This window comes from Heterocephalus glaber, unplaced genomic scaffold (assembly GCF_053883595.1).
Source record: "Heterocephalus glaber isolate CG9 unplaced genomic scaffold, H.glaber_assembly_v1.0 deba00001056, whole genome shotgun sequence".
NCBI lineage: Eukaryota > Metazoa > Chordata > Mammalia > Rodentia > Bathyergidae > Heterocephalus > Heterocephalus glaber.
Window position 1 is genome coordinate 1,052,367 of NW_028258182.1, and position 14,869 is coordinate 1,067,235.

Consider the following 14,869-nt stretch of genomic DNA (forward strand, 5'->3'; position numbering starts at 1 on the left):
TAAATGACATCATTAAAATGAAAAGTAGTCTTTAAACAGACCATATTTACAATGCATATAACCTATGACCAGAATATATAAAGAATTCTTAGAGCTCATTAATAGACAACCCAATTAAAAAGTAGACATAAGATGATAAATAACCAGTGTAGCACAAGGAAAGGTCTGCAACTCTAGAATCAGAAAAATACTAATCAGTACAATAACAAGATTGAATTATACACTCATTAGGGAGATAAAGTTAAAAGTTTAAAATCCTTGTCATGACTTTTTCTTTTTGTTGGATTCTCCCCCTTTGCGTTTAATTTGTCACGCCCAATGGGTTCGTTCTGCTGGGTTTCCTGGGGTTGTGATCCTCATTGTCTTTTCCTAGGGTATTTTCTAAAATTTTTTTGAGTGCCGGTTTGGTATTCATGAAGTTCCTGAGGTGCTCTTTATCATGAAAGTATCTTATTTCTCCATCAATTTTGAAAGATAGTTTTGCAGGGTACATCAGTCTGGGTTGGAGGCTGTTTTCCTTTAGGGCTTGAAATACATCACTCCAAGCTCTTCTTGCCTTGAGGGTTTGCATTGAGAAGTCTGCTGTGATTCTGATGGGCTTGCCTTTGTATGTGATTTGTTTCTTTTCTCTCACTGCTTGTAGAATTTTGTTCTTCCATTGGGTTTCTGGAATCCTAACTATTATATGCCTATGTGTAGATTTTTTTTTAATCAAGGCTAGCTGGAGTCCTATATGCCTCACTTATCTGTATGTCAAGTTCTTTTCCCCTCCTTGGAAAGTTTTCTGCCATCACTTTTGTGAATGGTTTTTTTATGTCATCTGCACTCTCTCCTCTTTCTTCATTGACTCCAATCAGTCTTATGTTATTCTTCTTTGCATCATCTAGCAGCTGCTGGATTGATTTCTCATGTTCCCTTACAATTTTGAAGCAATTTTTCTTTTCCTGGTCAATAATTGCAGTCTTTTCTTCTATGTCTGAAATTCTATCCTCACATTGGTTCATTCTGCTGTGCAGACTTTCAGTGGAGTTTTTAATCTCCTGGAAATCTATTTGCATCTGTTTTATGCATTCCATTTGTTTCCTATGTTGGGATTCCATCATGTTCCTCAGGTCCTCTATTTTTTTATCTGTGTCCTCTCTAGATTTATTAATCACATCTTGCACCATGAGCAAAATCTTTGCTGTTATCTGAGTAATTATTTTTGATTTCATTTTTCCCAGATCCTCTTTTGTTGCCAGTTCAGAGAGTCCAGGTGGTTAAGTATTAGATTGTTCCATCTTGTTTCCCTTTGAGGTTGCTGTAGGTGATCTGGAAATCTGTTTCTGAGGCTTGTTTATGTGTCTTCTCATTTCCATGGTGGGGGGGGGGGCTTCTGGCGCCCGCGTGGCTCAGCTTCTCTGCCCTAGGAGCTTGGGATGGCAGCGGGGGAGCTTCCTTCTGGGTGCTGGGACCGGCTCAGCTTCTCTCGCACTGAAGTTTTGACTGGAAGAATATTTATGAAAATTATGTGGATACTAGAAGTAGAATTAAAATGTAAGGTAAAATAATTCCATGGAAGTGTTGTAGAATAAAAAGTAAACTGTATAATGGTGTTTAATGCTCTAAGAGGCAAAATGGAAAATTCTTGCTAATGTTTCTAGACTAAGAGCTTCAAAGGATCTTTTTTCTAAACAGTTCCAATTACCATGAAAATAGTCTGCCAACTTGCCTTCAAAACAATCCTATTTGTTACTTGAAAACTCAGACAATGTGGCTGGAATTGATGAATCTATTTGCTCCATGATCCCCTTGCCTGCCCTCCCAGTGCTGTGAACAGAAGTGGCTGAGTGTAACTGCTGAAAAATAGACAGGAGAAGGGCCAGATCCTGGCTTATAGCTGCTGCTTTCTCACCTCCAACCCTCCTCCCACAGAGTCACAGAGACAGACTTCTGTTACTTGCATGGTGTTTTTCTGTAATCACTAACATTTTTGCTCATTTCTACCCCCCTTTCATAATTGAGTAGTGAAGAAAAAATTTTATAAACACTCACGCTGCCATGGCTCCAAAAAATTAGCAAGTTCCATGAAGGCATGTAGGCAGCATGTATTTAAGCATAACCAGGGGGCGGTGGTAAGAAGCTGTAGCCTCAGAAAGAATTTGCTGGAAAATACATGGGCTATGCTGTACAAAGACCAGCTGCTCTATGTTATCCATTCTTTGGTAGAATTTACACTGCATCTTCAGGACAAGTATTTAGCCCCAGAAGTTTCCCTAGATTCCCCCTTTAGGTTTTATCATCTGTTTATAAGATCAAGAATCATATCACATCAAACTGGACTCTGAGAATTTGAAACTAACTAATACTGCTTTTCAAAAGCTCTCAGAAAAATAAAATGGGTTATGCAGGAAAATTCTGTAAGTGGAAAATATTACATATAGAGTCTAAGACAATACAGGACATTTTAAACCAGAAAACAGATGGAATAAGAGCAATACAAATTAGTGTACCTATACTTCGCCAACTGCAAAGTGACTCTAACTCCAAACAAAATTTATTTTCTTCAACATGTTGATTGCATATATATTTGTTTTTAATTTACACTGGGTAGAATTTGGTGAAATGTTTGGAGTTAGAATCAGAATGTAAAGGTCTTAAGAACACCAAATCTGGCCAAACCACCCACAGAGTAGCAAACTACTAAAACAAGTACATAAAATGCATAGTTATTTATGTTGAAAAGTAACGTTCATGCATACATTCTATAAGCCAGTTAGCAAAAATTACACATGTGGCAATGTTTAAGGAATGTCCTATAGTACCAAGCAGAAGGGCAAACCTTCATTATTAGTCCTTCCTGGTCTTGGTCCTTTCAATTTGACCCCTATCCCATTTCTCAGATGTCTTGGCAGATTCCCAAGAGAAGAATCTTTGTCTTTAGTTGCCAAAGTTAGAGCAGGTTTTAATCTTGACTAAGTCCACTCTAAGCTATCATTTCAGGGCCCTGAAAATTTTGTACAAATTACCCTGACTGAGTAAGACTGAGTAATCAGTCACACGAGAACTTAACCAACCAATGCACGAAGGAGGGAGCAATTGCCACAGATTTTCCCCTGCAGTAAAAATTGTGGTAGAGGTAGAGAATCTGATGGCTTCTTTGTGAATCTGTTCCTTCTCCATGTTTCTAAAAGGCACCCAAGCCTTAAGCCATTTCCTTGGGCTGTATGTATGAACATGATGTGATCAGAAGGCTATTGGTAACCAAGGTGGCCAGAAACCAGCCACAGGAAGTGGGCTATAATCACTTCATATAAATCATTCTCTACCCACTGACCAGTGAGGCTTCTTTATTGGCAAGGAATCTTGCTCAATATCTGAAGTTAGATACTGGCTCAGTTCTTTGAAGCTCAGTTTTAAATGACAAGCCATTTTTGAGTCTGGATGATAGTGGAATAGATTCTCTTGCCAGTGCAGCCTCTCTTCCTAACCACATAGGATGGCACAAAGCTACATTTTCAGAATCACATGGGATACAGGTGTTGACTGAGTTCTTGCATTTTTTATGCGTAAGACCTCTATATTCTTTCTCCCCTACCACAAAGACATCTTCAGATCCCATAACCAGTTTTACATCTTATGCCAGATAGCCACTATCAGGTGAAAAACTCAGGAAGGAATCAGTATTTGGAAATCCAGCAATTTTGCCCTAAACCAGAGGATGACAGCAGAAATTACAAAGAGGCAGCAAGCTCTGTTGATTACAGCATTTTAACACATGTTATGCAACAGCACAAAGCAGGTTTGAGAAGGAGGAGGGGATGAGGATCTAGAGGAATGGCCAGGAAGGAGCTCTCCACTCCAGACAACACAGCAGGTAACATTGGAATTGGAAGATAAACCTGGGGAATGAAACTGGCTGCTGGTGGCTGAGATGAGAACAGGCCTCAGTCCTCATTCATCCCATTCATTTCAGAGCACTGAGAAAGGATGTAAGTATATTCTTCTGGAGTCCCAGAAAGGAAGAGTGGAAACAGCACATCCAATGTGCTACCCATGTGTAAGTATTCAGGCTGACCACACAAATGCAAAGATATGGGGTCATTTCCTATCACAGGCCAAAATTAAGAATACATTGCAACCATTTATGAATCTCACTGAGTATTCATATGCAGTCCAAGAGCAGAGTTGGCCATACAGGCCTCTGCCCTTCAGAACTCAGCCGGCCTCTGAGCAGCTGTGTGGAGAATTGGGTATGAGGTGGTGCCATAGTTTACATTTCTCATTGCTGAGACAAAATATCTGACCCAAAGTTGAAGGAGGAAAGGTTTATTTAGCTCACAGTTTGTAGAGGTTTCAGTCCATAATCAGCTGGCTCCAAGGCAGAGTAACATGACAGAGAGGCATCGCAGAGGAGAAATAGTTCATGACAGGCAGAAGACAGTCAAAGCAAGCCAGAAAGACACAAGCAACCTTAGCAGCTTCTTTCTCTCCCTTTTATATTCTTTCTAGGCTACTGGGCTTAGAGTGGATGCCAAACCAATTAGTGCACTGATTTAGTAATCACACACTCTTAATCCCAGCATCACACACTCTAGATCCAGCCACCTCTGAAAAAGCCCCACCTATGACTGCATGAGGCTTATAACTGCATGTGGGGATATCTAGACACAAGCCATAACAGGTGGGGTAGTCCACTACAAGAACTTCCCCACAACTGGGCAGCTGCAGAAACCTCAGATGGTTTTCACTTCCAAGACTTATTCCCACTATGACTAACCCATATACCTAGTTAAAGAAGAGAGGCTGAAGCAGGATGATCACTTGAGCTTACAGCTTGTAGACCAGCCTAGACAACATTCTAAGATACTGTCTCCAAAAAAAAGAAAGAAAGAAAGAAAGAAAGAAAAACTACTGGCAAGGATAACTACCATCTAAAAATAAGTGGTGGAAAACATAGGGACTAAACCCAAGGCTAAAAACTATATAAGACTAGATTTCCTCAAAGTTTGTGGGAAATAAAAGGAAGTAGAGATGATGAACACAAAGATATTGATGTACCTCAGAAATGGCTAATAAAAATGATTAGAGATCACTCCACACCTAAAGTGCTTTGCAATAAACACTAATGCTCTAATCCCATTCTGCTTGTTTTTTAGACTTCTTGATTGAAAGTTGAACTGAAAGAGCAAGTGAAGCAAATTTCATATTGTGTTATTTTCTAGTTTTAAGCAAAGTCAGAAAGAAGAAGGAAAGAAAGAAAGAAAGAAAGAAGGAAGGAAAGAAAGAAAACACAAGAAGTCCATTTTAAAATTGCTCTGATGTAACAGGAGCCTGTGAAACTGCACAGAATTTAATTGAAGGAAAAGTAACTGAAGGGGAATTGCTTGGAGAGCTTCCAGAAGGGTTTTAACAGCTGGAAGTTGAAAAGTGATTAATTTTGACAGCAATAAAAGCCTCATGTTCATACATAATTATGCTTAGATTTGTGGGCTGCTGGAATTTTTTTCTATGCACTATTAACCTTTTGCTGTCCAAATTGGAATTTAGATATTTTAAATGAGTCCTAAGTTTTAAACTGAATAACAATTTGCTTTCAATGCCTTTGGCCCATCTAAAGGTAAAGACTTGGGAGAGAAATAGTGAAGTGACAGGCAAGTTGGGGATTGATTCATATGCTCTTCTGAGTATCTCTGAAACTTAGTAAAAATAAAGTCACCTCATCTTTCCCTGAGTAGGAATATCAACAACAAAGGAATTCCAAGCAAATAGGCAAAGATAGGGGAGTAGGAGGGTACTGTCAAGTGTACAAGTCAGTGGAATTCCTAGCAGTAGGAAATAGACCAACGCTGATAATGCTACATTAAAGACCACTGAAGAGAATAGGAAGCTTTGAATTAAACTGAGTTCTGGAACTGGCAGTGTGGCTAATTAGCTATAAAAGCTTGGACAAGTCACTTAATTCCCCTGTGACTTCTTTCTTCCTTGCATAAGAAGAGAAGGCTGAAGAAGATAACTGAGAAGACTTCACCTTCTCTCAAACATTTTAAATCCTCTGCCTTAGAATTAGCATTATTCTGAATTTTTTCTCTTAATCACCTTCACTACCCTTGTATAAACAAGTTGATCAGTAGGATGAAACTTTGGTAATATAAAATATTTTCAAAGTAATATTTTCAAAGTAATTAGAAATAATTAATATTTAATAACAGCAGTTCATAAGGCATTGTTTTAATAGCTTTAGATATATTTGGGATATACCATATATTTATAATATTATGTGTTAATCTTACAACCATCCCATGAGGTAGGATTTTTAGCCTATTATTATTCGTGTTTTGTATGACTTTCAAAGTCAATAGCCACTAAGTGGGAAACCAAGGATTTAAAGTTCTAAAGTCCTGTTTTTCCCAAGCAAAGATGTATTATTGTAAATGAAATTAATTTATGTCATAAATGACATAAAAAACGAACCTGAACTCAGAGGAACTAAATTTAGTCTTGTCTCTTCCATTTTCTTGCTGTTACCTTGAATAATCCACCACCTTCTCACATTCTCTTGTAAAGTACAAAAATAGTCTGAATCAGCCAGTGGTGCTTGTAATGTGGTGCCCAGACCTGTAGCATCAACGTTACATGGGAACTTGTTAGCAATGCAAGTTCTTGGGTTCAATTCAATTAAGTTCTTAATTCTTGGATGGGTCCCAGACCAAGAGAATTATCATCTCTGAGCACAGACTCCAGTGATCTGTGTTTTCACAAGCCCTCTAAGTGATCCTGATGCTAATGTTTGAGAACTGCTGGGAGAAGTGATCACTATATTAGCTTCTGATTCTCACATATTATGATTCCATCTGTGACTGTCTGGTTTCAGGTCGCTGAATTTCAAAGTGATGTGATTTTTCTGTATTTAAATTTTTCCCTGACTCATCTTACTAGAGGACAGGATACCTAAAATGATCTACTAGAAGGCTGTTGCCTTAGTCCTCATCAGATTACTATGGAATCAGAAAACACAAAGGAATCATGAGTCTCAAGAGAACTGATATTACTCTGAATGTTTTGTTACCTTAATGAAAAGTATAACATTGAATTCCACAGTCAGAGCTTCTATATTCTGAGTTCTTAATCCAATATCAGGTACCACATGGAAGTTTAATAAATCCTTGTTGTTCTGTAAGGCAAATGACATCCAAGCTGTGATTAGCAGCCTGGAGGAAGTGGCCTGTGTTTGCTTCCATGTTCTCAAGTGTGCTAAGATCGGGCCTACTTGTCTCCTTGAGTCAGGCATTCCAAAATAGAATGTTGGCTTTATCTCTTAATTTGACACTCCCGTTACCATAGGTTTATTTGGCAGATAAGCACAACTCCTTTGAAGTCAGATCTCCGGACAACCCAATACAAATATTTCAAGGATACTAATAAACACCAAATTTAGGAAGATCTTTGCCTTGTTGTCTTCCACTAATGCCCTGCTCATCAGCAATGACAGAGGAAGACCTCTGAGCTTCCAAATGAACCACAAACCCTTCTGTAAAAGCACTACACCAAGCGACCTCACACTTTGATGTTCAACACTAAAAACAGCAAGAGAGCAAAGACAGGTGTCTCTGCTTCCTCACTATCATAAACTATTGTTTGATTATTTTCTTAAAAAGATACAGTGAAAAAAATCAAAGAGACATAAGTGCAAAGTCAGTTACAAAAAAATTCTGGAATAAAATAGAAATTTAAGAAGGAATACTGCATGAACAGAAAGATGGCCACATAAGAAACTTGTTCAGAGCTCTGGTTTTGAAGCAGGTGGGTTCCTTCTTTATTTTTTTTTTATTTTTTATTTTTTCCTTCTTTAAAGCCAAGGAAACCTAAGACATGTGTGGAATAACTCTACTCACTTGTTTTATGTGAGTAAAAAAAATTATAAACATTTATTCTACACCATCTCAGAGACTAACAATTTTATATTTGGCAATGATAGATATGAAAAGTGCTGAAAAATTTTTATGAGCCACTTTCCAGTTCAAGTTTACTTCAGGTGATATATTTACAGATATTTTGCATTCTTTTACTAAAAATAATCTAGGCATTGCAGATGAAAACAACACTGAGATTCCTCCTCACCCCAGAAAGAATGGCTGCTTTCAAGAAATCAACCAATAACAAATGCTGACGGGGCTGTGGGGAGAAATGCTGGTGGGCTGTGCAGACTGGTGCAACCACTGTGGAAATCACTATGGGGATACCTCAAAGAACTAGGGCTAGAGGTCCCATTTGACTCAACTATTCCCCTGCTGGGGACCTTCCCCAAAGAATTAAAAGAATCATACCACAGTGATATATGTGCACCCATGTTTATAGCAGCACAGTTTGTAATAGCTAAAGCTTGGAAACAGCCCAAGTGCCCATCAACTGGAAACTGGATAAAGAAGATGTGGGTTTTTTTAATAAAATGGAGTACTACTCAGCCATAAAGAACAAGAAACTAGAGACATTTATAGCTAAATGGATGCATACTGAGGCCATACTCTTAAGTGAAATAAATAAGACACACATGTAAATACTGAATAGTTTCTCTAGTGTGAGAAACTGAAAGTGTACATAAGGATTAAAATTATTAAAATGAATAGTTGATAATTTGAAATAGGAAAAGGTCCAAAGGTGTAGGTGTGGGGGGAGGGAAAGGGGAAAGGAAAGAAGGGAAAGGAAAAATAATGAGAAAAGAAAAAAAATGGAAACGAAATCTATGTAAACAGGGAAGGGTGGAAGGGGTGAAGGACACACAGGTAATGGGGAAAAAATAAGAACCAAGATACATCATGTACAGGTACAAGCACCCAATGATAAATGTAAATGTATTGTATACCTAAAATGTACCAATAAAAGAATGTAAAAAAAATAATCTAGGCACAATTTCCAACTCTGAACACCTGTTATGGTTATATGGAAGTCCCCTCAAACCCTGATGCACCCATAGTGGGGCTTTTGGGAGGTGACTGGATCATGGGTGTGTGATACTCAAGACTAGATGAGTTCACTGATGGGTTTATAGCTGGATGTAATGTTGGGAGGTGAAGCCTGGTGGGAAGAAGTGGATCAGTATGGGGGTGACCTGGAGGGATATATATTCCTCCTCCTGCCTTGATCCCTCTCTGCTTTCTGCCTGCCATACATGCACTGCTTCTCCTCTGCCACGCCCCTCTGCTATACCATCCTGCTTTGGAACCAGAGGACTACAGACTGAAACTTCCACAAACTGTGAGCTACAATAAATCTTTTTTCCTTTAAGTTGTGGGTGTCAGGTATTGTGTTCCAGCAATGAGAAAGTAATTTAAAACAACATCTGTGTACTGTGATGACCCCATAAAGAAGTTGATTTGATAAACGGGATTTCCTCTGGACTAAAATACATAATCTGTGAAGTAGATATTATTGATGTTCTCATCATATACAGAAAGAAACTGAGGCACAGAAAGGCTAACCCAGTCAGTTACAAAAGTAGTCAGTAGAAGAGTTGGTATTAACCCAAGCTACCCATCTCCAAAGTTCATGCTCCTGGATGGTCATGTTATTCTTGTTTTATTTATTCCAAGAATCACTTAGGAGTATTTTTGATGACAAGTAACAGAAAACCCAACTAAGAGTGCCTCTTAAAATTTGGAAATTTCCTTTTTGTTCAGCAGTAATTGTGAGATAACCATTGGTGGCTCTGATGCTCTCAGAGAGCCAGGCATTCCCCATCATCTCAGCATCCTCATGCTTACCATCCCATAGCCCCTGCTCTTCCAGATATCACTTCCCCATTCCAGGGAGGGAGAAGGATTAGAAGGAAAAGCTTCTGGTGGGAAATTTGTTTTCTGCACATAGGAAACTAAGCTAATCTCAATAGATTAGCTGCTATGTCTCACTAGCCAAAAGAGGATCACATATGCATTCTTCAATCAACCAAAGATCTAGCAAAGTGAGATTATCATGACTGGTTTAGAAGAATCATGATTTCAATACTCTGAGTGAAAAGGGGACCGGAATCAATGGCTCCTGAATAAATTGGACTTTTTTTTTTTTTTGGTACCTGTGATCAAACTTGGGACCTTGCGCTTACTAGGCAGGTGGCAGAATCACTGAGCTAAATTGGACTTTTTTAATAAAATGAAATAGGCTTTATTCAAAGCTGGGTCCAAGAAGGTGGGGGGATCTCATGACCCAAATCACAACCTCACTATGTATAGTAAGTCCCCAGTTTACAAACAAGTTCCATTCCCAAAAGAACATTCATAAGTCAGATTCATTCATAATCCGACAAAGTGAGTCTTACACAGTGAACCTGTGAAAGTTCACAACTTGAATGTTTATCAGTTGGGGACTTACTGTATAAGTGTGTTAGGGTCTTGCACAGCAAGGAGAAGTGGCAGAAGGAATACAGTGTGACAATGGACATGTTCAAGCTTGTTCCATCCCTTCCTGCCCCTCCCCCACCTCTCCTTTCCTTTCCAGTGCAAATGAACCTAGACTTTGACTTCCTGGTGCCAGTATCTGCATATGTATTCTGTCCATTCATCTGGGCTGAGAGGAAATATGGGTGGAGGTTATGCCCTAGTGAGATAAGAGATTAGGGTATGGGAAAGCTGGCTGGGGAAGTAGGACCTGTTAATTACAAAATCCCAGGACATATGTGCAGAACAGTTCCCAAAGCTCTGCATGTGAACTTCTTATGAAAACTCAAGCAGGTTTTCCACAGGATGACCCAGATCTGATGTCAGCCCAAGGAGTGAGTGACACAAAAAGACCTTTCACATTGAGTTTTCACCACTGTGTTCCCTCTTGCACGGTGGCCTGCCCTCACGCTGTAAGGTATACTTCTTTTCCTGCTTTTACTTGGCCCAAACTCACTCTGCAAAGCCTGTTTATTCTCCTACTTTTAATAAAACTTTGCTACCATTTGCACTTGTCTTTGCTCAGGACAGAAAGAACCTAGAAGCCACTTCCAGAAGGAGACTCTAATGCCCCAAAACACTAGGCCTGAGATTTGGAGAAACCCCTGTCTCTAAAGGGGAAAAAAAAAAATCTAAACTTCTCAGATTCTAAAAATCTAAACTTTTTAAAGTTCCATTTGTGGTACTAGTTACAACTCCCCCCTAGCTTTAGGTCAGTCCCCAATCTTGAGAGCCTCAAGGTGCTACATCATCTGGCAGGCTGTCTAACATTGGACTGCCACATAGATTCTATCAAAAGTAGCTGGAGCACAAGCAAAGGGAAGTGGATGCTTGAGCCTGAAAACATATCACTAAAGATTATGAGATCAAATAAAAAAGAGAGCCAAAGTCAAGAAACATCTAACTGTCACATGGGCTAGAAAGGCTTTTTGATTTTAGGTAATCATGCAGAACCCTCTTTCATAACTTTTGATAGAGTTGACATGGATGACTCTTTGATACTCACAAGTTGCCCCTTCATCTCAGCATTCATTTTCTTCTCTTCTGAAGGCACGGGCAATTCACCATCTCCAGTCTTGTCCTTGGGTGCCCAGGTAGCTTCCCCTCGGTGATAGGCAGATGTGTCCCACTTTGGAGGAGATGAGACAGATGATTGGAGTGAGTGTCATAAAACCCTTCTTGCCAATTTTGAGCAATATCAGAGATTTAGAAACGGTGGGTCTAGGCTGCAGAGTCAACGGGGAGAAAATGAGCAGGAAGGAGAAGGAATGTGAGTGACACTGAGGTGCCTACCACCCTCCTCTTCTTTGAATTTTTGATTGCTCTTCATTGTTCAATCCCTAGTGTAACGTCCTGTGGGAGAGGAAGGTACTAAGAAGTGGAATAGGTTAAAAGACATGATCTCTGTATAATTATCAGTCACTTAAAGCTTCATTTGAGAAAAGCAGTTGCATAGTCAATTTTAAATAAAGGGTGAAAGAATTTAAATCATATATGGCTGAGTTGGCCAATGGCTGTCAGGAGAATCCAAGAGTATCCCCTTGGCTACAAGTACGCAGCAGTGAGAAAGAAGATGCTATCCTTAGACTATCAGATGACCCCACAGTGCAATCCTTTGCCTATAAAACAACAGAAAGTACGAGGCTTAGGTATGTGCTTAAAAATAGAGTGCATAATTAGTATTTTTGAGGCAGTAGGTGCATAAGATTCATTTATGCCCATTTGTAATTATAATATAGTCCAAATGTCTCCAGATCTTACCTGCTCCTATCAGTATCAGTAGAATCATGTGAGAGTAAAGATTCCAATGTCATGGGCACCTGTCTCAACCAGCCCCTAAGAGTCCCCTGCTGGATATTTCTGGGAGTCCCCATGGACTTCTCATGTGTGCATACAAACAAGTTCCAGCACACTGGGACTGTGCTGCTCTAGATTTCTGCCAGCCTGTTTGATGGCCTAGAGCAGAAAAAACAGCAGCCTCCTTTCTTTGGCACCCCCACTTTCAGAAGGATCTGGAAACAGGGCTGCTTACATCTTCTCAGTCCCTTTTCTCTCCCAGAGAGGTGCTTTTCCATCCGGGCCACAGATTCCAGTGATCGTGACTGATAAACTCAGTATCTCTTCTTTTCCCCAAATGTTACAGCTTGCTGTTGCATCAGCTCATCTTGTCTGGCTTTCTTCCCTTAGGACAACTGACTAATCATCTGTGTTCTAAGAACCTATTCTTAGGAAATAACCAGAGACATGGCCAAAAATATGCATAAGGAATCAATTACAGAACTCTTCATAATGTTTTTTTTTTTAAAGAATCCTAAATTTTATCAGAAGAAGGCTGGTTAAATTAGTTATAGCATATTCATTTTGAAAAATAATACCCATCCATTTCAAATCATGAGGTAGATTCACAGTTATTAATATGGAAAGATATTTATGATATATTGCTGAGCTGGGGAAAGAGTATGATCTCATTTTTGTAGCAATATAAATTAACACATGTGCTCACATGAGTGTGTGTGCATTAATATGTGCACACGCTCCCACAGAAACATAGAAATTATCTTTAGACAGTTACATGAGGGTATTTTTGCTATATTCTTTATATCTTTCCAAACAGCACAAATCTTTTTATAAGAAGCACGAGTTGCTTTCATTATTATACAAAGATAAAATGATATGCATTTTGACATATAATTCTTTTAATAAAATAAGCTTTAATATTGATGTATTCTTGTGCTCGCTTCGGCAACACATATACTAAAATAGTATTGATGCATTCTTTAGGATAAAAGATTGAAGGGTATAAAATTTTACTTAGTAATATATTTTAGTGTAATAAAGGTCTGATCATTTACTGGAAATTCTTGGGGAACATGGAAGAAAATGTACCTTGACAGAAAGATGATTAGTACTGTACATCTCCCCAAAATACCATCAAGCTGGCCAGCAGTGCAGTGCCCCCAGCACTGCTGTTCCTGGAAGCCTCAAAAATCGGTTTCTGAAAAAAAAAAAAAAAGAACATGGAATGAAACAAAGCACAGGGTGGTGTATTTTGTGGCTGCCCCTCTGTAGCCTTGGTTACATTTTTTTCAATTCTCTGCTTATCTTTTTTTTAATTGATTTATAAAATCTCAAAGATTAAAAACACCTGGCATTTATATTGCATTTTTTTTTTCTCTACTTGCTTGTCTTTCAACTATTGTTGTGTGGAATTTTATACTCCAGAGAAGTTTGTATTGTTTGTGTGATCAAGCATAACAATTCTCTCCTTTATGAATCTTGGCTCTGGTTATCTTACTTGGTGTTACAGTTTGGATCTTAAGTGCCCACCTAGGCCATTTGTTAAAGTGTCACGAGCCCCTGACACTATAAGGAAATAACCCAACCTATAAAATGTGCAGCTTAGTAGGAGGATGTGAGGTCATTGAGAGTGTGTTCTTTCAGCCACTCTTCCTCTCTCTCACTGATTCCTAGTCACCATGAGGTTAGCAGCTTTGTTCCACCATGCAGTCACTGCCATGATGTCTGTCTCAACACAAGCCCAAAAAAAGGGGGCCAAGTGACCATGGATGAAACCTCTGACACCATGAGCAGAAATAAATCTCTTCTCCTTTAAGTTAATTTCTCTCAGGTATTTTGTGACAGCAATGAAAAGTTAATAGATGTGGAAGTGCATCTCCTACCTATAGTCACCAAAGTTTATTATTTCATTTAATATGTTCATTTTCATCTGTTATAATTAAATATTATAAATATTATAAAACCTGCATGGTGGCATAGATGAGGTAGTAACATAAATGGTTTTTCCCAGTTGGTTGGTCACCTCTCCTAACACCATTTATAAACTATTCAGTCTTTTCCCACAAATTGGAAATAAAATCTTTATCATCTACCAAAACAAAACAAATCCACAAGGATACACGTGTACAGAGACTTGAATATGTTCTGGACTTCCATTGTTCTGTTCCCTTTGTCTGCCTGCATATTCCTGAGCTAGTACTATACAATTAGAATCATTATAGTTTTAAGATGTATTTTATTTGCTCAGGCAAAGGCTCCCTCATCACTATTCTTTTTCAAAAATTCTTAAATCGTTCTTCTCCATTATTTAGAATTACTTTTTAAAATTCAACATAAATATCCATTAAGATTTTTGCTGGAATTATATTGTATGTACTTTAGAAAAAGAATTGGATATTTTCCATAGAAAGCCTTCTTTTTAGTCTGTCATTAAGACTGTAAGTTTCTTCACATTGGCCCTGGGTGCTTCTTGGTAACCTGTGAAATGCTAACTTCCTTTGGCCCTCCTCCTTCCCCCTTTGGTCACAAGCAGCTGTCGGAATCTCCTTATCGGATTTATGATTGCAAGACAGGTTTGCTTATCTAGGTTCGAAGGCATAGTTCCCCACAGACTTTCCCCATAGTTCCCACAGACTTTCCTCCTGTCCTCTGGAGATGACGTC

The 14,869-nt window shown here is 38.8% G+C and overlaps 1 long non-coding RNA gene across 1 annotated transcript; it reads right to left on the minus strand.

Moving 5' to 3' along the window:
* Positions 1-585: 585 nt before the first annotated feature.
* LOC147828532 (uncharacterized) lies at positions 586-14,029 on the minus strand. Its single transcript, XR_015450639.1, has 3 exons — positions 13,296-14,029; positions 11,416-11,538; positions 586-1,485 (listed from the first exon to the last, which is right to left on the minus strand). It is a non-coding gene; the product is annotated as an uncharacterized LOC147828532 (long non-coding RNA).
* Between the last annotated feature and the right edge of the window lie 840 nt (positions 14,030-14,869).